The following is a 25,383-nucleotide window of genomic DNA, read 5'->3' on the forward strand; positions in this document are numbered from 1 at the left end:
TGCCATTTCTTCATGACGAGTATACTCGTCAAAAACAGCTAACAGTTAACTTGTTAAGCAAAGCTAAATTTAAACAAAAGTACGAAAAAAGAAATGATAAATTACTTAAAATTACCGGTTACGAAAACAGGTCAATATGCAGATGGAAGATCAACCAACGTCATTCTAAAAAATGATGAATATACCAAGAATAGAAGAAATTTCAGGTTACCCAACTAAATTACGTAAATTCGTAGACTCTCTGTTAATTTGTCTACCTGAAACGTTGGGAAATATCCGTCGAACACCCGCGAGACATCATTTTGTTTCGGGATAAAAGCCTTTGAAAATCCGTCTTCTGCCCCACGTATACGCGATCTTGAACGTTCCCTACTGTGGATCGAGTGTCTGTACGTGAGATGGTGCGCGGAGAGGCAAACAAAGCTGAACGTTATACGGGGTGAGCCTGTGGGACTTCGTTGGTCGCAAGGCTCCTCGATCGCGTGGAAAATACGAGATACAAGTGTTTGATTCGTGGAAAATGTTTAATCGGCGAAGTGCACGCTCGTTTTGTTCTCGAGGTTGATAGGATCGCGGGAGTGTGACTTTCGTAGCTAATGTTTGAGCTAAATAGGCTAATGCACCAGGGACAATAGTGGTTCTCAACACGGTGATTTTCTTTTCAATGCGCGACGCTCTAGGACGAACAACTATTTTGTGAAAAACAGAATTTAGGGAAAATTCCGAGGTACGAATTTATCTTACGTTGACGTAAAGATTAGAAGTTGCACAAAATTTCATATTAATATCATCGATCATTTAGTCAGAGGCTTATGTTCGATATCAGACTTGTGACCTCGATTGTCATCAATTGGCTGAAAGGCTTTCACGCTGACTATGACAAATTTACACACTCTGTTATTTATGCTTTATCTTGGTATCGTGTGTGTAATCTTTCCGAATCTTTAAATTTTAACATCGACATTCTTTACAAAATTCTTCCATAATATAATAGAGCTTTGAGATCTAAAATAAAATTTCTGCAAATCTTCCGACTCTTCAAATTTTATTAACAAAATTCTCTAGAAAATACGCTAACGTCTAACATAAAATTTCTGTGAATCTCCTGATTCTTCTTCAATAAGGACCGCAAAAAGAAATTTATGGAATTATCGCGGATCAAATCTTCATTCTTTCTCCGACTTTCTTTCGAAAGAATCGCTTGATCTAAAGGAATGAGACAATCTTCAGGACTTTGTTTCCAGGTGGATCGTGGAGAGCCTCTGCGGGGAATGCGCTCCTCCAGCATGACTCGTATTTGCCAGACGCGGTTCCTCTGCCACCGCCGCAGATTCTTAACTCGTCCTGGCGACCCATCGTCGGGCCGGATCACGGACAATGTTTCGGATTTCCAGCAATGCGGTTCGACGTATTACCGGTATCCAGGTAGGAACATAACGCGCCGTCTTATCGCCCAGGTGAATCCAATTAATTGGGAATCAAATTCTAATTAAGGAACGCGCGCCTGAATAATTGATGTGCGTGTACTCAACAGAGCGTGATCGGTTGCCATATTGCAGGCGGAACGTATTTCCGAATTAATTGCATCGCGGACTAATCACCTGAAATAAAACAAGATTTCAGCGACGTTCATTGCCTCGATGATGTGAATTTTTTGATTTTATATCGTTCTACTTTTATTCGATTTCTTTTGTTTTTTCTTTTTTTTGAAATGTAAAAGAAATTTCATACAGCATAGAAAATAAACATATTCGAAAATTAATTATCCATGATAGAAATAGAAGATAAAATTTCTATTCAGTTAGAGGAAAATATTCTTCCAGTCATTTTTCTAACAAACTATGTAAACAGACTGGATAAACTTTCCAAATTTTTCTACAGTTTATATATTATTCTATATATCCTTTACTTTGCTTCAAGCTTTTGTCGATATCTTATTTCTTAAAGCATAATAGCAAAAGGAATTAATATAGAAAATATTGCTTACAATTCTTTTAGGAAATTCAAATTGTACAAGTACGTAACTGTACAGTAGAATCTGTCCCAAGTTTGGAAGTTATGTTTGACTAATCGGTAGATTAATTCACAATAGACATGAGAATTTCGGGAGTTTAGTAAGTTATCATATAGCATATAACCGGGTACATAATGTGTTTAACCCACTGTCTTGATCCTTGGAATTAGGTAACAGACCGTCTTGACTTGGAAACACTTGGGACGCTCGCGGAATTCGCACCTTACCGCGCTTCGCTCTTGAAACTTGTTCTCCTAGAGCGATGAACTTTGTGGTATCGCTATAGACCAGTTGGCGCTCCTATGTAGCTGATTCTATTACTCACTGCATCTAATTCGATGCAATTTCATTCACTGTATTTCAAGCTTGGCAACGAAGAACAATACTCTACATTCTGCTCAAAAAGATAGAGATATTTCATACACGCATGTAAATTATCTGGGTTAAATTGACCGTGTATTTAAAAAATGTCTCGAACTCGAATCTTATATTTTTAATCTATATATTTTATATATTTATATATATTTATATAATTATCAACAAATTTCTCATATTGATTCATTTTGATACTGAGAAGTTTCTAAAATATTAAATACCTCAATAAGGAATAAAATTGTTCGAGACTCTATGCTTTGAAGTTCATGCAAAAGAAATATTATAAATTCCAACAAAGAAGAGAATTCTCAATGTGCTAGGAATATATTCTCTTCAAACTTAATGGAATTTTTTAATATAGATAGAAAACCATGATTGGATTATGTTCCAGAAAGGTTCTAAAAATGATAGCAAAGTTGATACTGAATTTATATAAATCCGTCTACTATTCAAACTACACTCAATCTTCATTCTTTCCAATACATCACCTGACAATTTAAGCTTCAATTATTGCATAAACGAACTTGAGTATCGTTCCATATTTTATCGAAAGGTAGTTATATCTGTATCGCGAAGAGGAAAGGAAAAAGACCAAAAAATGGAAGAATAGAAATATTTTACGATAGCGGTGGAAGAACAATCGCTCGATTTCCTTTGTTACTTTCGGTGTGGAATTCTCGCAAGAAGCCCAGGAAGTGGCGGGTTAAGCGTTCCTCGCCGCACGGAATCTTTGCCAAGCGATGCTTGCATTACGTTTATTGCCGCTCTCTCGGAGGCCGAGTTCTCGGTATTACATCGTTTCTAAGCGCATTTGCAACCGCCGCCTTCCTTCCTTCGGGCTATGCTCGCAGATGCTCAAGGCTGTACGACAAACGGATCTATCTCCTACCTTTCGAATTTTCCATTCTTTTATTTCAACGTCAAACGGATGAGAAGAAACCTTATTTTCCTTTTTATTCGTATTCGTCATTGTTTTTATAGCTATATTGTAGTTACTTTTATGGGATAGTTTCCGTTCTTGGAACAAAGAATTTTTTACTGTCGTCAAAATTCTCTTGCAAATTCTTCCATCGAATTATCCTTATATCGTTCTCGACATTTCGGATAATGTTTCTATACTAATTTTACGATACGAGAGTTTCGACAGTCGAATTTATCTTCCAATATGTTTACCGATATAGGAACAATTATTACGCAACGCTGACGTTTTATAACGTCGACATTAAAAATTTTATTTCGCTTTTTAAGGTTATACCTAACATCGTAGATTACATCTATACCTAAACGAGAAATATACGTATAAGGACGACAGGAATCCCTTTTTCTGCTCCTAGACTAAATCGACGAATAAAAACTCTGACACTAATTCGAACAAGGTAACTTATCTTTCATTCCTTTGATCTACGTATACCTCTAAGTCAAGGATGACACGAATCTAAGTAAAAAAGCCTATAAAGTACTACGGAGACGGTTTTCAAGTTAAATTTCTTGGAAACCAGATCGAGATCATGTTCCAGAACATGTGCAACACCATAAAAAGTTCAAGGAGTTTTGCATCTCAAATGACATTTCACACATTCTCACTATAAACCGAGAAAGCGATAACACGAGCCTGGAAAAGTTTCTCAAAAATCGGACACGAAGATATCCTAACGCAATTGAAACTATAGAACCTCAACTCCCTGATGTGCCACGAAATCCAAAACGACTAACAATCCAAGTACCGCGTATATAAAATCACCTTCTCCTTGGGAATAAACTTCCAGCAAGTGAGAAAGACAGGAATCTTGCTTCATCGCAGAAGCTTTCAATATGAAACACACGGACGAATGTCCTTCTTCGACTGTAACAAAACTCGAACTACATAAAACGCGCAAGATAAAAAGCCGATAGTCCACTTGCTACAACTTTAAAGTGGACTACCCAACTATAGTCAATGTACATCACTTTTGGCACATCTAGTCAACAAAACACCGACTTTCAACCCACGCACACACAACCACTCAACTCGTCACGAGTCGTTCGTTCAACTTCCTTTAATCGCTCAATTCGCTTTAACACTCGCCAACAAAACACATCAACCATACTCGGATATAATTAAAATCCTACGCACAGGCTGTCACCATACAATTAGAACTTACCGACCAAGTTTCAAAAAACGATTACCCTCAATGAGATCATTCGAACCATCTGCCAAATCAAAATTGTGTACAATTTAAATCGTATCGCGTGTAGGTTGTAGGCAAAATGTAAAATTTAAAAACGTGTTATCAAGCTATAAACATTTAGCTGAAAGGCTTAAAACACGCACTACCTGCGTAATTCATTTGAAAAGATAATACCTTCTTAGAGACGATAGCAAAAGCGCACATTAAAAGTGTGCAGGAAAAATTGGAAACCAATTTTTGAGAGTCGCTGTAGACACTCGATGTGACTACAGTACATGGAAATTACACGAGGATACAAAAATAGCTTATCTCATTACTCGCATCAGGAACTTTACACGTAAAACTTTAAACAAATTGACATTCCGCTAGTAAACGAAATAGCCAGCTACAAAATTCACGAAAGTTCACTTAAAAATATTTAAACGAAATATCTCTCAACTCCTAAAAACCATAATCTTTTTCCTGCCTCACTTATTGCATACTAAAAGCATCTTGTTGATAAAATTCTAATGTGTAAAAAAATATAAAAAATCTATAATAAAATTAATTCATTCTTATAGCAATTAAACGTACGCAGAAGTCACAGAGGAGAAGAAGTCAGAGAAGAAGAAAGAAGCCAAAAAATATACACACTTATGAACTTTTAACAATCAATATCAATAATATGTTATTTTTGCCCAAGTGGGTTTGTGCATTGGCCCTTTTTTCTTGATCTTCGGGTCGACCTACAAATTTTATGTGTGTTCTGAATCATCAAAGCCACGCTGAAGTAAGCACAATAGCAACTACGAATAAATCAAGTTGCAGAGGAGCCGGCTGAAAAATCGACTCGGACGACTCTATTTGGAACTCGAGCCGAGGAACCCTCGATTATGAACCAAAGCCAAAGCAGATAATCCATTCAAATAGAGCCATTCGGATGAAAGAGGTGGTCATTCTTGCTACATCGAATTTCCACGAACTTAGCATACAAACCTTTTAGATGGCGCAATACCATATATTCATTTTCTATGATATCTGACAATAATTTATGCAAAAGAACCTGTCAGATCGAGTCATATCCATCCGAATAGCTCTATTGACTAGATTAACTCCTTTATTTCAACGTTCAAGAAGAAATTGTATTTTTCCTTTTTTCCCCCAATATTTTTAGACTATTTTTATGGGATACCTTCGTCTTCGGATAGCCGATTTTCTATCGTTGTGTTTCTTCTGATCTTCCTGCTTGGAATTATATTTACAGAATTTTTTAATAGATACATACAGTCATCGTTATTTTATGTTACATTTATACGACAGCTTCATTTCTGAAATACGTAATTAATTTTCTCCACCTTTATCGAAGTTTATTCTCAAGTTTCTTATCGTATAGCATTCAGTCCTCAGTTCAGCATCAACTTCCTACGTAGAATTGTCGTTATAATATGTATCAATATCTTCATCGATATTTCTACTACGCGAGAGTTTCATCTTTGAGGTAATTGGCTTTCTGTCTTCATAGAATTTTCCTCTCGACTTTCTACCATATTATCCTTGACTTCTCACTTACGATAGGATCATGTTCTCAACGTTGGTCAATATTTTCATCAATATTTCTACGCATCTTCTAAATAATGGCCTCATCTTCGAAACAGGCAATTTTCTATCGTCATTCAAGTTTCCTCTCAACTTTGTATTGTTCTCAACTTCTCACGTGGAATTATCTTTACAGTCACTGATGACACGTGCTACGCCGATGGCGCGGTGCTCGTTTCCACGAAAAACCATTATTCACCGTTAGCAATCATCGCATTGTGCCTTGGCAAATGACAGAAAATTATCCTCGAAAGTAAAGTGTTTCCTTAGGAGGATGACGAAGAAGCTGGTTTCTAAAGCTATACACCTAGAGATCCTGTAAGCAAAATATCGACACGTTTACCAATTGAACAATGACCTTTTTTCTAGAAAGAATTGCGTTACAGACAGGTGAAATTGCAGCTGTCTTTAATTAATCGCGTCTTGTTGCATGCAACGGCACGGTTTCAATTACATCTTATTATTGTTTCTTCATTTTTGGAATTTTCTTGACTTTCGTATTACGAAAAAGGGTTAAGACAGAGCTACGTCTAATTTAAGAGAGTTTGGAATTTTTTTCGTAGATCTTCTTTAGGTTGTTGCCCAGAACCATCTGAAGGTAGACGATTGCTTGCCCGGGCCCTTTTATAGTGACCATTATAACGCGTCCAGAGAAGTGTAGGGTTTATCGGCTATCATGACTTGCCGTATTATGTATATTGCTCGTCCCGGGTCTTTCCACCTGCGAGACCACAAGGCTCTATCTTCTTCTTCCTTCTCGCTCTTGACCAGTCAATTTTTTCGTTTCCGATCGATCTAAAGTTTTCTGTGAAAAGATTTGAAACGATCGTATCCACCGTACCCTTAGCATCCTACACAAACCTCGACTAAACCAACTGCTTTCTGTAACTCTTTAGATGCGTTGAAGTTTCTATCTCCTGTTAACTTTACTCTTCATTTAAACAAGAGAATGCGTAAAGAACAGAAATTGTCTTTTAAAATAAGAACTGATTAACCTTTTTTAGGCAAAGCATAAAATTTCATCCTTAAATTTCTTTCCTCTGAATTTGTATTTTTCTTGATAAATATTTCAAACATTTGGCTTAATATAAAAATGTAGGTCTGCGTACGAACGATTCAATTTGCCTATAGAGAGTCGACTTTAAAAGCTAGAAATTTTATTATTAAAAAACAAAAAGCTTGATCTTTAAAGGAACTAAACGTCAAATTTCAAAACTGTTTCGCGATAAATATTTCCCAATTATTTCAGCTCAGGAAGCCAAATTACCAGTGCAATTATTCCCGCTTCAAACGTAAAATCCTCAAACGTAAATCCACGAATAAACTCGTTGACAATGGAAGCCGCATAGTAGCTCATTACCGCGTGGACCGTGTGATCATCCCTTTAATTAAAAGCGCCGGTGCGCCGATTGTTCCCCGACGGTCTATGCAAACAAGCCATCATCTGTTGATCGACGTGGAAGAAACGAAAAATACAGATATTATATCCGGAGGAACTTGGAGAAATATTATTATAGGATAAAATCCGACATTGCGTCCGGATGAGCTGAGCAGAAATAAAGGAAACAGTAAGGACGGGTCAATTATTTTTCTCTCGTTTGTCGTTTATTGGCAATGAACGGTGTAGCCGGTAATTGTTCCATCACGGCCGGCTGAAAAAGCGCGTGACCAGCCAGCCGCGAATTTCTCAAGAAACGAACGATGGAAGAGGCCAATGAAGGAGCCGATGAACTTTTCTTCCGATTAATGAGCAGCCAGAGGAGGCCACCGATATCCGTCCGCCTCTCGAGAAATCTAACCTAGTTGCCTTGGAACAGTCTTCAAACCTTTCTTACACGATTCTTCTTCTTCTTCTCCTCCTTCTTCTTCTTCATCGTCATTTCAGTTCGTTCAGTGGCCACGAGCGTAACGTGGATTTATTTCACGAAAGCCAAAGGATGGGTTATTTTATTACACGTCGTATTTCATAGCGCCAAATCGTTCTGTTCCCTGTCACGTTTGCGTCACTGTGTTCACGTATTTTCCTCTCCAATTATTTTTGATTTGTTACGAAACAAAGGGAAACATCGAACAGGCCAAAGAGCTACAGGCAAAATGGACGTGAGATGGATTATACGGATGGATAGCGGTCAGCTATGTCAGCGGTGATACGTTCGTACAGTGAACTACGTTCCCTGGAATATCATATAATTGTTATAATAAGATTCTTAATAAGATACCTTCGTACCTCGCGACATTTTCTAGCCGCGTAGATTACTCGAATCAAATTGCGCGTATTTAGAAAGTTTCAGAAATTCGAATCTTAAAATTTTGTTAATCGTTTGCGAGCAAATTTCGAAGATCAGTTCGCTGAATATGAGAAGCTCCCTCGATATTAAACGCTTCGATAAGAAATAAAATTATTCGAGTCCTTTTATTTCGAATTTCGTATTAACCAACAACGTGAAGACCTTTGTTGTACCTACAAGATGTCTTTCTCTAAATTATTCGTCATTCGTAAATTGTTTTATATGTTTCTTTTTAAATTATCCATCATTCGTGAGACACATTCGTATACGTCTCTATCTAAATTATCTTACATTTCTCATTTCCTTAACGATATCGTTACAATCATGAGTATAAAAATCGCTGTGCTCGAAAGGACGTTCAATGTAAGTCTTCGATTCGCCACGGTATAAAATAGTATAAGAACCGATTTGAAAGAGGAGACCGTGACATTGGACCGAGATTTTTCCTCGGCGGAAAGATCGAGCGATTGTTCGCGGGCCAGCGTTTCCGGCGCTTCACTCTCACGATCGAACCGTTCGATTTCTTGCTCTTGACTCCTCGCGGATCTCTCCACGAATCCAATTCAGCCGTTTCCTCGAGGTATCCGGATAACCGTGGCGAGGAATTCTTCTCCGCTGTGGATAATAGAACCCGTCCTGTCGTTTTCTGCCGCATCACCGTGCGTAACCGTGCTGCCCTTCTCGCAGTTTCTTCGGTAATAGCGTTCTAATGTTCCCCGTAGTCCCCGATTCCGGGCCCTTTTTATTCTTTTTTCCTTTTTTTTTCTTTTTTCTCATTCCCCGTTTTTACTCCCCTTTTTTTCGCAAACAGACGTTAACGTGTTATTTCGTAAGTTTCCTACTCTTGTTGAACGGTGACGCGACTTTTCTGACCCGTGGAAAATAGGATTGCTCGGAGAAAGTTTAATTAAGTTCGAAAATCGAAGCATACGGTGGCTGGGTCGTGTTCACGCTCGATTTTTCGGGATCTGTTGCGTGTAGGCTTGCAGCATTGTGAGGATGAGACGCGATAAATGACTTACGAAGATATACAGGCCCATACAGAAATTCCAAAATATCTTTATCCGGTGGAAATATTTTACTTTTAAGAATCGATACTCTTGATGTTATTTTAATTACATCGTTCTTTATTAGAATGAATTTAATTTATATAACGATAGCAGACTCAGGAAATATTTCTTGATTTGACGAATTAATCTTTTTGCTATCTCAACTATAATAGTTTCTTGATGGCAAGAATCATTTTTTGATATGTCCATTTTCGTTCGATAACTAATAATTTTGTTAGTTCAATCTTTTTTTTATAAAACTAACTCTCCGTTATAAATTCTCTTCCTCCTCTGACCTGTTCTAAACGATGTGACCCACATGTTACAATAATTACACCTCTACTTGTTTCAATACTTTCGAAAGTTTTCATAATTAATAGAAACTATCAGCTATAAAAAAAAGGTAATATCAGGAAGAAAGTGTATTAAAGTTCGCCTTTACGTGAAATGCAAAGATGTTTTCTAAAAGTACACATACAGTAACGTAAATGGTCTAAGACTTTTGCACAGTGCTGTATGTTAGCCCGAGGGGAAGGTTAAACAGTCAGAAAGTATTAGATACCTGAACAGAGTCGTATCCACTTTTATTCCAGCAATGTTTGCCTTGCCTTGATACGCCGTGAAGGTGATTTATCGCGCGGAATTTCAGACCGTGAAAATATTTCGCGGGAAAGTTCACTGTTACGCTTTTTAATTATCGAAAGAACGATAGGATATCCCGAGAGATTAAAATCTAATACGCAAAAAGCCTGGCGCAATTTTTCCTACAAGATATCCAATTTACGTAATAAAAAATCAATATTGACCTTAGCGTATTTCACCGAGGAACTTAGAAACTCACGTTTGAACTATTTAATTCACCCACCACCGACCGTGGCTATATTAATAAATCACGCGATTGTTCGACGAGTTTCGAAGCTATTGAAAACGTTACAGCTGCGCAAACACGCATCATCAGGTGAAATCGTTCACAGTGCACACGATTTCCTGCTCCGTTTTTCCTCTATAAAGAAACATTTTACACGCGATCCTGCATTCGAATACATTTAACGGAGATCAAACAGAATCGCGTTCAGAGATTATCCATGTCGAATATATCATAAAACGAACGTTTTACGTGCGGTTTAACGTTTATGAAAACTTTTTACGAATATATTATGTTTGTTATACGAAACCTTTTGAAATGTTACGAAGGCTGTAACGGAACACGACCATCATGATCATATCGACAAGCTGTAAAACGAATCTGAAATTTTACCGTACGTAGAATTTCTAAGATTTTTATTCGCATTCGAATAGTTAATAGTTTGTTACGTTAAGAAACTACGGTATTTAGTGGAATCATTTTTAGTACTAATTCTGTTCAAGACCACTGCTCGTGCTATGTAACGTAAATTATTTCTTTCGCTAGATATACAGAGTGTTTCATAATATGTGGGACCCACTTCAGGACTAGGCAGGTGACACAGAAAGAATGAAAAAGATTCCTACAAACATGTGTCATATTTGATCTTGTTTCAAAGTTATAGCCACTTTTGTGTTACAATAATACGCGCCAGATTATTTTCATAAAATGTACTCGAAATGGTTACCCTGCGTCTACATTATTCGACATACACCGGGAATTGTTAAAAGATTGCGAAATTCTCCGACACGGTGACTTGCGTACAAACCGAGGTTGGTAGTTTCATTTCTTTTACGAAGATGGTTTGTCGTGGGTTACTGTAGCACAAAAGGTGGCTATAACTTTGAAACAAGGTGAAGTAGGACGCGCGTTTATACGAACTTCGTTCACTGTTTATTCCCTGTACAATCTTGCCACATATTATGAAACACCCTGTATACTTGCAATAAATATATCTTGCAAATTCTATATAAATTTTCAAATACCGATACAATTATTACAACTGTGTTTCGTTATAAAATTAATAAAATTTCAAAAACATACATACAATATATCCGCAAAAATTGTCCACCATAAATGTCCAAATATATCCGTGACTCGCTGTATGTATCTATATCGTGCGCCATTGTGATTATCAATATCGTAACGCAGATTGAACCTTGCCAACCACCCTATTGATACTCCTTCTATTACACGTTTTTCCCATAAACGCAAGATACTCAATTAAATTGGCAATCTAGGGACGTTGAATTTCCTAGACTGTGATTAGTCTCGCGTTTGTTAACCGGTTTGCCACGTCGGCCGTCCCGATATCGAAACGTTAATTAGAGCCGATTAGAGGCCAGTCGCGATCGGATCCATTAACGTTAACGTGAGCGGTAGAACCGCGCAAATTGGACCACCCTATAGACGGCAAGTACGCGGTACACGTTCGAGGATTCTCCAGCGAACATGATTTGCTTCTCAACTCGGTGCAATTCCAAGTTCAAAGCCACTGTGTGTGTGAGCGTGTACGTGTCTCGTTTCCTTCTCGGTTTCACGGATCCTCTTTGTCTTCACCTCGATCTGCACTTCGTAGCAGACCTTTCTCCACGTCGCATTCGTCGCTATAGCTTACGAACCAGTGACGTAGCCAACGTGGCTGCCAGCAATTAAGGGCATTCGATAATGATGGAACTGTGGGGAACCAGGAACCGCGTGTATCTCTGTTACTCACTTTGGACGTCTTCTAAGCTGCTTAGAGAGGAGAACAAATCTGTCACTGTCAAACGTCTATTCACGATCGTACCGTGCGCGCTAACTCGATGAAAAAGCAGAGGACGTAAAGCAGTGAAATCGCGGCAGCCAAGCCGTGGATGGGCTTCACGGTGATTTTAAATCGTGTTTTATTCAACCGCGCCGGGGATGTTCTGTTAGAAGGAGTGGCTCGATACAGTGGATTCTGGCGAAATGACGATTCACGTAATTATGTAGAGACGTTGGCGAGAGGTTTGCTGGATATGTAAGACGTTCGAGGGGTCTCAGAATGGCCGGGAATAATTCGTTTGAAGGATTATAACGCCGAGTAGCGGCGGTCCAATTCTTACATTTCAAATTAGACTTCATTTTCTTGTCAATCTTACGCGTGTATTCAATTTTGTAAATTCCAATTAAATTCCAATTGTCAAATAGAAATCTTGCTTTTGAATTCGAACTTTTTTATTCGAAAATTAAAAAAGTTTGATATTTTTCAACCACTTTTTCCCAATTTCACTTCATCCTTGACTTACATTTTTTCACACGCTAAACGTTTTCCTCGGCTGGCTATGTATCGAACGATTTTTCCCCCTTGCCTTTAAAAACGTGTAATTTGCAAGGTTCGAGCGTACCTTTAAGAAACGAAAATTATAGATTGAAACTGGAGATAGAAGGTAGCGATAGGTTTTCGGAGCGGAACGACGTGCGAGCGTAACGCGCGCACAAGAGGGGAACATTTTCGATTCTATTAGGCCACGGTTTAAATTTGACGTGGAGTTCGTTCGAAACTTGAGGTATTTGTTTAAGGATCGGAATTCTATCAGGCTTCCCAATTGTCATCGATGCTTTTCGATTGAACAGATTTGCCTGAAGCGGCTCGTGAATATTATCCTCCTTCTTTCTCGCTCTGTCCCGTTAGCTCACCATTTTTTCTTTTTTCTTTTTGTCTCATTCACCTCTCGAGGACTCTCTTCCTCGAGTAGAGCTAGCACGTGCTCGTTTCTCAGCGTACGTACTTGATGGGCAGGATTTTCGAGGGTAAAAAACTCGTGTTCCAACGCGGGGACAAGGCTAAAAGCACGACACACATCGGATTACGTGTCTAAAAAGAGGAAGAAACTGATCCACGGGGAAAAACTGAAGCCTACTTTATTTCAAAGCCTTTCCCAACCGCGATCTCTTCAATAATCCGTTATACGTCTGGTATAAGAAACTTTCTCAAGTTTTTAACATTAGGTCGCAACATGCGAATAATAATCCTTTTCTTTCGTTAACTTTCTGCTAAATTTAATTCTACTTTCCAGTGGAGTACGGCTGTCGACTTATCGATCAGGTTACTGGTTAATCAGAAGTTTCTATAATAAGAGAATTATCAAGATGGCTAAGCTTGGAGTCAGGAAAATGACTCATATTATGTATATATTCATTGTATCTATAAAAGGAGAATTTAAGAAAATTGTACATATATACTGTACTATGTATTTTGGTGTAATATGTGAGAGATACATTACTTGATACAACTTTGAAGTATTTGATATATGAAACAGGAAATATGTTGGATAATAAATGTCATAGATATAGGAGGCTATAAAAATAATTCCACTGATAGACGATATATTTACTGATATAAGTAGAAGAATGTAATGCGTTCGAACAGACATTTTATTTCCTGATATTAATCAATCTTTGCTTCCTATACCGACAGAAACTTAAAAAGGCAACAAAAATCAAACTTAAAAAGCGTCGTAAAAATCAAAGAGCTGCGTATAACCTTGACTCTGCATGACTCTAGGACGATTAGGACCTGTGTATTTTAAGTAATAAGGACAGAAATCCAGAAGGAGAAACTCGGGTCCTCGTATTTCAGTATAAATTAAGCATCTCCCCTTTCCAAGGAGAGTTTAAAAATATCTCGCTCGTATAAATCAATATTCCTCCACGTGTCTCTCTATTGTCCATCTAAAAATCATTAAACCCCGTTTAAACTGCCTTTGCCAGCATTCGTCCGGTGTTTTTGTTCTATATGCATCACAAATCCAAGTTAATCCAAAGGTGGTGTGTTTCAACGGTCGTGAGGCAACTAAAAGGACGTCTGGAAATGAAGAGAAAGGAAGAAGAGACGCGGAGAACCGACACCAAAGGATTATCACAGCCGTGTTGCATAACATGTCGTTGACCAAGCAGGCTGGATTACTCATGCTCCGCGTCGGGTGACCTTGTATCACAATCGAGCCTCTAACCCGTTCAGGCTAGGCCGATTCCCTCTGAGCCGACGATCCTGGACCAACCGGTGGCCCTGGATTCGAGGGCAATGCACCTTCTCGCCGGCTTCGTATCCTCCTCTTCTCTTTCCCTCCTAGAACAATGCTATATAAAGATCGTGTGTCACGCGTGTCTGTCAGGATTTACACGTTTTGCTCGCTCTAACATGATAATAACGTTGGGCAAATTTCTTCATGGATGCACTCGTAGTCGTTTTATTATTGAACACGACGCGTCAACAGGTCGATGTTACGTTTTAATGATTTGCAAGATTTGCCTCGATTCAGCAAGAGCGAAGGATGTCGAGCTCGTTGATTTAGAGAACAACGACGCGAAATTACGTAGTACGTATTTTTGGAATTCTTGGTTGCGATTCTTGGTTGTTGAATACATCGTAAAATCGCGTGTGATTTTCATTCTTTCGATGGAGTTGGCGGTTTGACCTTTGAAATTTGTGACTTGTTGGAAGTCTTTGGAATTTGTTGGAAATTGTTGTATTTGCGGGACTAGAAGAATTCCTTTTGAGACTATTCTCCAAAGAAGTTTTTGTAATACGAAGTTTCGTGCAGTGACTGATTGCAATGTGAGTGTTTGGAAAGTAAATATCTGCGAAGTGGATATTTTTAAATTGAATACCTGCAATGTGAATATTTGGAAAGTGAATGGCTGCAAACTAAGGATTTCTAAAGTGAATGCTTGCAAATAAAATATTTGTAATAGGAAGCTTGGAAAGCGAATGGGCGTAAATGAAACTTCGCAACTGGAATACTTGAAAACCGAGTGCTTTTAAATTGAACAGTTGCAAAGTGACAACAGGGGAAGTGAGTGCTTTCGAATTAAATAATTGAAAAGTGAATCCTTCCAAATTGAATAATGGCTAAGTGAATACTTTTAAATTAAATAATCGCAAAGTGAACGCTTCCAAATTGAATAATTGCACGATACTTCCACGATACTCTGTTTTTAACGTAAACTAACTTTTACTAAAAAAAGACGAAACGTCGATAATATCCTACGCTCCAGAATTTGATTATTTCTCTCTTCAATAAAAATACACTTGCAACTTTCTTATTGCCACAGCAAGTGTGTAATTTAAATAGACGAAGTCTATACTTTCTTACAACTTACTATTGGATATCATCAACACTAACATGCCAAATAGAAAGCTACTTGTTGCCTTATTATACGAGCTGATTTTATCTTCTTCGTCGTATCGTTGTTTCCTTTTTTCGACGGAAATTTTCATTTCCAAGTCAAAAGTGAATTTTAAGTGACACAAGAGGACAAAGAAGACACGTGGCTCGTCTATTTTTGAAAATGACTTCCCTGCACGATTCAGAAGCTTGAAATTTTAACGTGAATTTCCTCGTAACGAGCCTAATCTCGTTAACGGCATTCGCCTCTAGGATTCTACATAATGTAATCGTATCTTCGTTTCCAGCCGATCTAATTACGAAAATGAGTTATGCATCTCGGATGCTTGTCGTATTTTCACCAACCACATCGATAAAAATCTGTAGTTCCGTTTTTAATCAGTGGATACACGATAAACTTCACGATCTTGCATAAAATCATTATCGTTTATGAATTTTCTACTTTGACAAGATCTATACCGTCAGACGTGCTGTAAAATTATCGACACATAATTCAAATGAACTTCGCATCATATTCTGCAGATTGCCTTTTTTAATTCTTATGCATTTGGTCTTCAGGAAGATTTTAGTACAAAAAGAAAAATTTAGTACGCTTTAATAAAAAAAATTAGTGTATAAATGAACGTAAAAGCGTATCAATAAATAAAAATCTAAGTACGCGCAGTTTCTCTTTCTTCCTCGAAAAAAGAGGAAAAACAAAAATGGGTATGAAAAAAAGAGACATTCGACTCTCATCTAAAATTACTTTGTATTTCTATAACCAAAACACACACGGTTCTCCTCCAAAAACGCAGTAGGAGAAAATTAAATGCCAACAAGAAACATCCGAGTCTTTCCTAAAATTATTATTTCAATTTTAGAAACATACGAAATACGGGAGAAACAAAACTACCAAAAAAGAAAGACAAAAAAGAACAAATAAGAGGAGCAAAATCAACTGTCTGGGAAAAGCACTCGGCTCTTTTCTAAAATTACAATTTTAATTTTCAAAACCTCGCAAAATATAGGAGAAACAGAAATAGCCAGCGAAAAAGAAACAACCGGTTAGTTCGCTTCCAATCTCCGTGATGCGCCAGTTCGATGGGGTTACAGAGGATAATGGAATCAATGCTCCTGACGTATCCGGAATTGCAAGGATCTGTCCTGTGTGCCTGGATCTGTCTCTGGCTGGCAGGTATCCGCGGAAGCGACGCTGTTGCCTAATTAATAAAATAAATCATCCTCCGGTGCATCGACCCCGTCGCTGCATCAAGCCAGTTTGACTGACAGTGTTTCACCTCCGCCGTCGGCTAATTGTCAAATTACAAAGATCGAGAATATCTAATGGACGTCGAGCATAGGACGCGGGCGACGCGGCTCGTCGCCGATTTTGAACGACTGCCTCCCCTCCCCACCGCCGCGACGATCTCCGCTGCGCCGATTGCCACTGCGCAGAAGCGAAACGCGCCCCCACCACTGACCACGGCTAGCAACCCCTACCCCTTTTGCACCTGCAACCCTTCCGTCGGTTTCCAAGTTACGTCATTCGACTCCGGGACTCCGGCGGTCGTGGTCCAACGCTTCCGCTTCCGGTTCTCCCAGTCACGAGGCACACTCCTTGCTTCACCAACAGCTGGACCTTGGTGAAGACTTCTGACTTCTACTCTATGGACTTGTGATGCGTGGTATACACCGAGTAGGATTTATAGGTATACTTTGTAGATTGTAGAAGATTGTTCGATCAGTATTGCTTTACCGTTTGATCCTTTTGTTCTTCTTTCGTTTCTTTTCATTTTGTAGATTTATTTTTATCTCGTAGTGACTTGTATCTTTGTTTGATTGCTATTTGATTTGGTATTGTGTCGTAGATCGTTGTAGATAGTAGACGTAGATTTAATTTTTGCTTCGCTGCTATTGGTAGCTTTACGTATAATGTAATTAATAAAGCTTTTGGTGTAGAACTGTGTTAGGTGCAATTGTAGATTTAGGTTTCGATTGTAGTTGTAATCGGTCATGTATATTAAGTTGTGAATCGAATTGGTTTCGCAGTGTTTTAAATTCAAATACGCGCCACGGAATTTAAAAAAGCAACACGGTCGGTAAAGAAGAAACCCACTAAAGTACTTCGATTTTAATCTGAAGAATTTACGTTGATCTCTTTCATGATGATTTTACTTAACCAACCGAGTCTTTAATAGAAATTTATCTAAAAATGTAATTAAGAAAGTATCATCGATAAGGATCTTGTCGAATTATTGTACATACCTTCCGCGTAAACGAACGAAAGAAGAAAGAGCTGTCAGACTGCCATTGCTGTACCAACATGTGTTCGATATCTTACGTGTAATGAAATTATGATTCGATAGCCCCGCTGGGCCATTCGTCTCAATCATGTTTCCGAGAAGATTGACGAGCGTGCAAGGTAGTTTCGATGTTTTCCAAGCTTTCGCGATTCTTTTCAAGCCTCATAAGGAACCTCCATCAAAACGAAATTACCTCCGTGTCGTTGTTAATACTACGATTCCAATGTAATTTTAACTATTTTTTACATTTCCGTAGATTCAGACAATTTCGAATAATCTCTTTATTTTGTATTGCAGATTATGAAGAAGCGATTGTTCTTCAAATATTCGTCCAGTAAACGCTCTTTATGCTTTTGATTGTTGCTCAGAAAGCCTTGATTATGATATTGGCTTTCGGGCAATAATCATAATCACGAAAGGGCAGAACCTCAACTCTGCCTGTTGCCGATGGCACCTGTTACTTCAAGACACAGCGCAATTTCAGATTTTGTTTCTTCTCGACGATCGCGAATTCTACGATTAAGGAAGAAATTGTTGTTCCACTGAAGCGTATATATTAAGAATATTCATTAGTGATGTGCAAAGATTATCTGAAATAATTTCAACTTTCAATAATATCACAACATGACAAGTTAAAGCAAACGGTACAACAAAACGTTATTGACCTAATTAGCTTTTGGAAAATAAAATAAAAAATCTTTTGCACATTACTGAACGTAATTAGAATTGTAATAATAGTTACATTATTACTATTGTGCCAGTAGTATTAGTATTACTCGTATACATTCTATAACGCGTTATCAATATGTCCATCAATATATATCCATCAATATATATCCATCAATATGTTGTATGTATTTAATAATATGTTAATATTATTTGTCTAAACTATCATTACCAACTAAGGCTCTAGTTATTAGTACAACGTATATATACATATGTGTGTGTGTATGTGTGTGTATGGGCGTATAAAAACGTTCTTAATTTCTCCTGCAAATATTATATAATAGAGAAACCGATATTACTCTGCTTTCATAGTTTTTGTTATAAATTCATCGTTTTAGAAATCCAATGAATAAGGTTGATTAAAGCACAAAAGAAAGTCGGCGAAAGGAATTGGTTTTAAACCCTCCAGGCATTTAAGTTGAAAACAAATTGATGCCGTTTGCTGCTGTAGATCTGCGTCCGAATAAAAATAACTAAAAGAAAAGACCCGTCTTTCATGATGCTGCACTTTATTCAATTTCATCCACGATACTCTCGACCAATCCCTCCCACCCCTCTCTCTCTCTTTCTCCTTCTCGCTCTCACGGAAACGAATTAAATTATTCCTTTGAAATTATAATTGCACACTTGACTCGTGAAACCATCGACTAATTGTTACTTGAACGATCGATTGACCGATACTCGTAGCTAATTGTACTGCCACCGATATGTATCGTATACTCGATAATAAACGATCGTTTATCTCGTATATCTGCCTATCTCATCTGTTTCGCTTATTTTTCACGCACTTTATGTAAGTAGCATTTGATAACTGTTCTTCAACCACGTAAGAAATTAATTTACTATTTTCGTTACTGTTTTCATTACGAATTACGATATCTTTTTTTATTAGAAACTGATCATAATCGTAAGTAACTGATGCCATTAGAAAACAGAAATTTTGATTTCAACGCTTATTATCTAGCAGGAGAAACGTTCAACGCGCTCGTAATCGTAATTCAATTGCTAAAATAATATTTCGATACATTCATCGTCACTACATCCGAAAATATCTCTATTTATTATATCCTCGCAGAAATACGTTACTAGTACGCTTTCAGAATGCTGCAATATTATATTTACGATTCTTAAAATACTTACAATCCAATTTTCTTCGACCACTTTTATCGACTTACTTCAATATCAACGGAAAGAAAGAATCTAATTTGCTCTAACGCTAATTTCATCATCTTGCAGATCCACTACATAACTCCACTGCATCTATCATAACTCCATCAACAATTACCATATTTCCTCAAACACAGCGTTTCTCCTCTAAAAATTCTATTTCTTCCAATTTCTATCTCTAGCAATAGCAAATTGAGCGTCGTTATTCAAATATAATGTTCATCCACGCTTCATCAAACGTAACATTTCCCACGCAACAATTCTACTTCTATCAATTTTCATCTTCCATACGTCAAACACAACTCCATCAATCCCTAACAATTCCGTCGAGTATCGTTATTCAGCTGCAACGCGTTCCGATACCGTTTGTTTTAATCCGAATTTTACCATCTCGAGGATCCACCGTATCCTTCGCCAATCCTATTTCCCCTACAAATCCATCGAACACGTTCGCTTGCCGATAACTCTGTTTCTTCCAATTTCCATGTACAATTCCGTCGATTCCCAGCAATTCTCCGTCGTTATTCAAATATAACGTCCATCCATATCGTTTATCTGATTTTCCAACGGCGAAACGGATATACGATGTACACGCGAGGGAAGGAGCCCGATAAAATTCATAAAGAATTCAACGTTAATTACCGAAGATGGCCCCGCCTGGAAATCCGGTTTTTTTATATCCACGAAGAGCACGCGATATTTTCGAAGCTCAGCGAGAACTTTCTTCCACGCTACATCCTTGTCAGCCACCTTCGTTTCCAGAAGAGAACAGCGCCGAGTCGAGCGAGATACATCCGGTTTCGGCGCGTCGATGGTAACAGGTTGCGACGTCCGGGCGTTCCTCAAAAACTGCCAAAAAGTCGAGGCAACGAGGGTCGACAGGTGAAGGAACGCGGACAATGAGAAATTCTGGTGCCGCGAAAAGGGGCAGACGGGTCGGGCAACGATGCATTATTTAAATTTTAAAAGCGTTTCGGAGTGCCGGCTTAATTCGACGTCTAGTTAGCCCATCCCTCGGTTGTCGTGCGTGGACGACAAACAAGCATCGAAATCGCATACGAGAACGTTTCACTTTCCACCCTCTGTTGCATCGTTGCGCCTGCATTACGGCAGAGAGATAGCTCGCGTGAAAAGCTATTTACGTTTGCCATTTTAATCGCCGATAAACGAGGCAAGAACAGAGATTTTAAAAAAGTCTTGCACTATTGAACTAATAAAATTTTTACGTATTAAATATAGATTCAGTTAGGAATTATAATATGGCAATTTTAATATGTCGTAAAAATATGACTTACACTTGTGATTTTTCCAGGAGAAGCTGTATAGGTAAATGTTGATTGTACAAGTGTGGAACAAAAGCCTCGTTTAGCTTGCGAGCTTTTAACACCTGTTTAAGCCAACTTCAGGCGTTCGTTATTGTGATTCCACGTCAGATACAAAATATTCAATTTTATACGTACTTTCTACCTGATCAATTCCCGATCTAAAGAATCGAAAGTAAAGCTAGAGAAGGAAGTAGACTTTGTTATGCAAATACAATCTGTCTCCGCAACATACCATTCAAAATGCAAATTGAAGTCATAAATCGAGAATTTAATTACGAAGTATCTTCTGATGTCACTTGGTGGAGGAAATGAGTTTAGAAATTGCAGTTAAACAAGTAGAGTATGAGCATGTGTGATCAGACATTGGAAGATCTAACGATATAAATAGAATTTAGGATAATTCTTATATTTTATGTTGGAATACAACGATATTTCACGCGTAGGCACAATACCCTTACATAGACACCCACACAGGCATTTGAACAGGACATTTACACAGGTCATACTCATTACTGTATAAAGAGTGGGGTTCAAAGTATTTAAGGGATCATGGGTCACTACCTAAGTCTAGTCTGAATGTTACTGGCCAACAATCAACAATTCTTGTATACGTTTGGTTCTGTAGTTCTGTTTAATAAACATCACTGAATATTATTTCAACACAAACATTGTGTCTTTCACAGATTATTAATCTTAACTTCAAGATTAAATTCTAACATTTTATTTATATATTAATCGTTTTACGTGGAATGTATTAAGAAAATTCTGTTCTGTTTAATAAACATCACTGAATATTATTTCAACACAAACATTGTGTCTTCCACAGATTATTAATCTTAACTTCAAGATTAAATTCCAACATTTTATTTATATATTAATCGTTTTACGTGGAATGTATTAAGAAAATAATTCATTTTAGAAGGGATAAGTAGTATATGTTTAACAGGAACGTGACTACGTGTGTACGTGACTATTAAACATTCATATTTTTACGACTGTCCACCAGTAAAATCCATCTCTTTAAATTTCTCGACAGCCCTGATGATCTGTCGTTCCTCGAAACCCGTGGAAGTGTAATCCCTTGATAATACTCTGACAGAGATATCCTGAAGCACAAAGTTTCGTATCACGGACCATACTATCGAATCTTAAATCTTTGTAACGTATATACATTTCAGTCGAATTTACACGGATCATCGTCGTAATGTTTAACGTGGTACTTACGATAATTAAAAAATAAAAGAAATAGATTCCATACTACATCGTATGCCACTATTTTAACTAAACGTTGTTTTCATTCCATATTTACACAGAGGGACGTTCGAGCGTTAAGAAAATTATTACCCCAATGAGTTAAAAGCTCTAGAAATAGTTGCCGGAAAAAATCGAACAGAAGTCGTCTACTAAATCTTATCGTCACTATTTTCCTGACAAACACGATTCGATCCTAATTTCAGTGTCATGCTGCTGGCATTAAATTAATCTGTTAAATGTCCATCTGCCGATCAAAAAATGTTTTAAACATTTGCCTTTCTACTGTAAATCTATATAACGCGCAGAATCTCGATGGCAGTCCATATTTATACAGTCAAAGAGGTTGACAGATCGACGTTCAGTCGCGCCTCGTTCGCCTTGTGCCGATGAATATTTCAGTCACTCCTGGCTTCAGCTGTCAGTCCACGGGACAGGATGCGCGAGAAAGAGAGGAAAGGGTGGAAAGATCAAGAGAGGAGGGGGAGGTTCAGTCGCTTCTATGTATAGAGACGTATGGCCCGACGAACTTTCGACCTGAAATGACCCGGGATGCAGTCACCTCCACGAATTTCTACCTTCCACGGTGGTAACTTCCCTCTTTAGCCTGCAACCATTTAATGATCGATTTTAATCCAGGATACTCAAACGATTGTCTATGAATAACAGGAAATTACATATTTACCTGCGTGCATCCCAGATCAACGAGCGCTTCCACGTGCACTCCGGATGATCTTTATTTAATAACTGGAACCTCCATTGAACGATCATCGTTTCGATCTCCTCTTTTTTTTTCTCCACCTGAAATTTTATCATCAGGTTAGAGACCGTTCGAAACGTACACGAATTACTAAAACCATGGCTACTTATCGATGGCAAACGATGTTCGAGTTACTAGCGGTGTTAGTATGCCGGAATAAATGTAACAAGGCTCCTCTTGTACGATCGAACTTGTACTGTTATCATCTTCACACGCTATAATTCGAGTTTCTTGAGAAATTCTCTCCTGAAAGAGAGAGAGAGAGACATGTGTAAGATTTTGTCCTATATCTTGTTGCATGATTTTTCTAAAATTTATTTGGTTTATAAGCTTTTATATAGTTAATGTATTATAGTTAACATATTGTAATTTTTATTTTGTTAAAGACAGAGGTTTATTTAGAAAAAATTTAGAAAAAAGATTATTGTATGAGTTTACGAATAAACTTTAGTCAAAGCTAAGTTGTAATACTTAAAGATTACTCTTTGTTTTTTCTTGTATCTAAATACTTGTTAGGTATTTAGTAATTTAATTTGTAACATATAAAATTAAAATAAGAAATTAATTAAAAAGAACGTCTGTGTAATAGAATTTTACTTTTTACAAGCTACAATTTGTAATTTGTAGATTCATTAATATTAATAATTGATAAATCATCGTGCAAGAAGATATGCCACGGTAAATTTCATATTAATAATATCGGCATATATTAAAAGATTCGTATGTACATTAACAGAGGAGTTTAAGAACATGTTACCAGAACCGATATTATGTATTATGATATAACGACATATGTACATACATATGCATATTACCATATTACTTTGAGCGATAATCTCTTTCGACGTAATTGAGTAATTAATTGCGGCTCGAAATTGCTGGCCGTCGTCATTTGCAAGAATAAAATGTACGTGTTAATGTAATTAAATTTAATAAAGAATTAGGTGAGAATGAAGCTAATATATACGATATCATTAAAAGTGTCTGATTTAAACTCTAATTACAAATTAGAACAAATTCTACGGTGTACTAAATAAATTTAATTATTCATTACACCATTTTTCCTATTTATAAATTTTATCGTTACAATTTTGCATCGTTATTCACATTTGAAGCTAAAGCAACTTTTGTGAGATTTAACGTCGCGTGAAGTACAGAAACTGATTTCGCAGGATATCTATATGATGAATTAAATGATAGGATGAATTAAATTGAGGATAAGTGCAACTGTCAACTGACGTCGACTGCTTTTCGTGAATATTCATTTGCATCGTGAAAGGATCGTTGAACCTTACAATTGAATTTATAAAATGGAATTGTATAGATACCCTTCACGTTTCCAAAGAGAATGTATCATTATATTATAATCGATCGTTTATACAATGGTTGAACATTTCAATTTAATTTATGTTTTTGTAATTTTCTTTTACATTTGGTCCTCTTTGATCGTTAGACCGATAAAATGGAATATTTGAATTTATGATTGCCTTTGCATGGAGTACTTAAATTTCTCTTATCTTGTTGATAAGAAAATTTCTCGTTATCAAATCGTTGTCATATAAATCTTAAGATTTTTTAGTAATTTTTTAATAATTCTTCAATCTGTCTTTTGCTCAATGTGAATAGACGAATAACATATGTGAAGCTTCTATGATTATTTTGTATTACCAAACTTAATTAATCCTTGATGATATAAATATGAAATCCTTTGGAATAGCAATTATGGAAAATATATTACAATTATTGCAAAAGTGGATATAGTGATTGTATATATATAGAAAATTCAATTTATTTTAATTAACGAAATTTTAGCGTGTTTTAACCGCAATTAAAAGTAAACAACGAAATAAATTAGAACATAACAAAACACTATCGATGGCTGTTCTTTCGTCTGGCGGCAGTTCGATAAAATGCACATATCTGCGCACACAAATGCAATTTATATATAAATTTACAATACCGTTAAAATTATTGAAAATATTCGTTTCTCGATATATACCGGGTTTCGTTCTATGTAATGCGTTTGATAACCATTTGTTGTTACATTTCGTAAAAGTTAGAAATTTTGTAAACTGTTGAACAAAATTGACATCTTGTATCAGGAATGCATGAGCTTCGAAGAGGTATTCTTTATTTTGCACAAAAACGGACTTCGTAACCGCGCGATTTTAGCTACCTTTCACTCGCGTATTAAAATCACGAGTTACATAGATTTTCGCGTTCTTGGAATGTTTTAATGTTCTAATAATTTCAAATAATTATAAAGAACATTAAAACGTTTTATTTTATATTTAAATTAATTTTCATGTAAAGTAAAAATATAAGCAGTAGAAGATTACATGAGAA

The 25,383-nt window shown here is 37.1% G+C and overlaps 1 protein-coding gene across 1 annotated transcript in view; it reads left to right on the forward strand.

Annotated features, from left to right (window-relative positions):
- LOC132907770 (cytochrome b-c1 complex subunit 8) overlaps positions 1-25,383 on the forward strand; it is a 248,975-nt gene that overhangs the window by 32,051 nt on the left and 191,541 nt on the right. The window lies entirely within an intron of this gene.

This window comes from Bombus pascuorum, chromosome 6 (assembly GCF_905332965.1).
Source record: "Bombus pascuorum chromosome 6, iyBomPasc1.1, whole genome shotgun sequence".
Classification (NCBI taxonomy): domain Eukaryota; kingdom Metazoa; phylum Arthropoda; class Insecta; order Hymenoptera; family Apidae; genus Bombus; species Bombus pascuorum.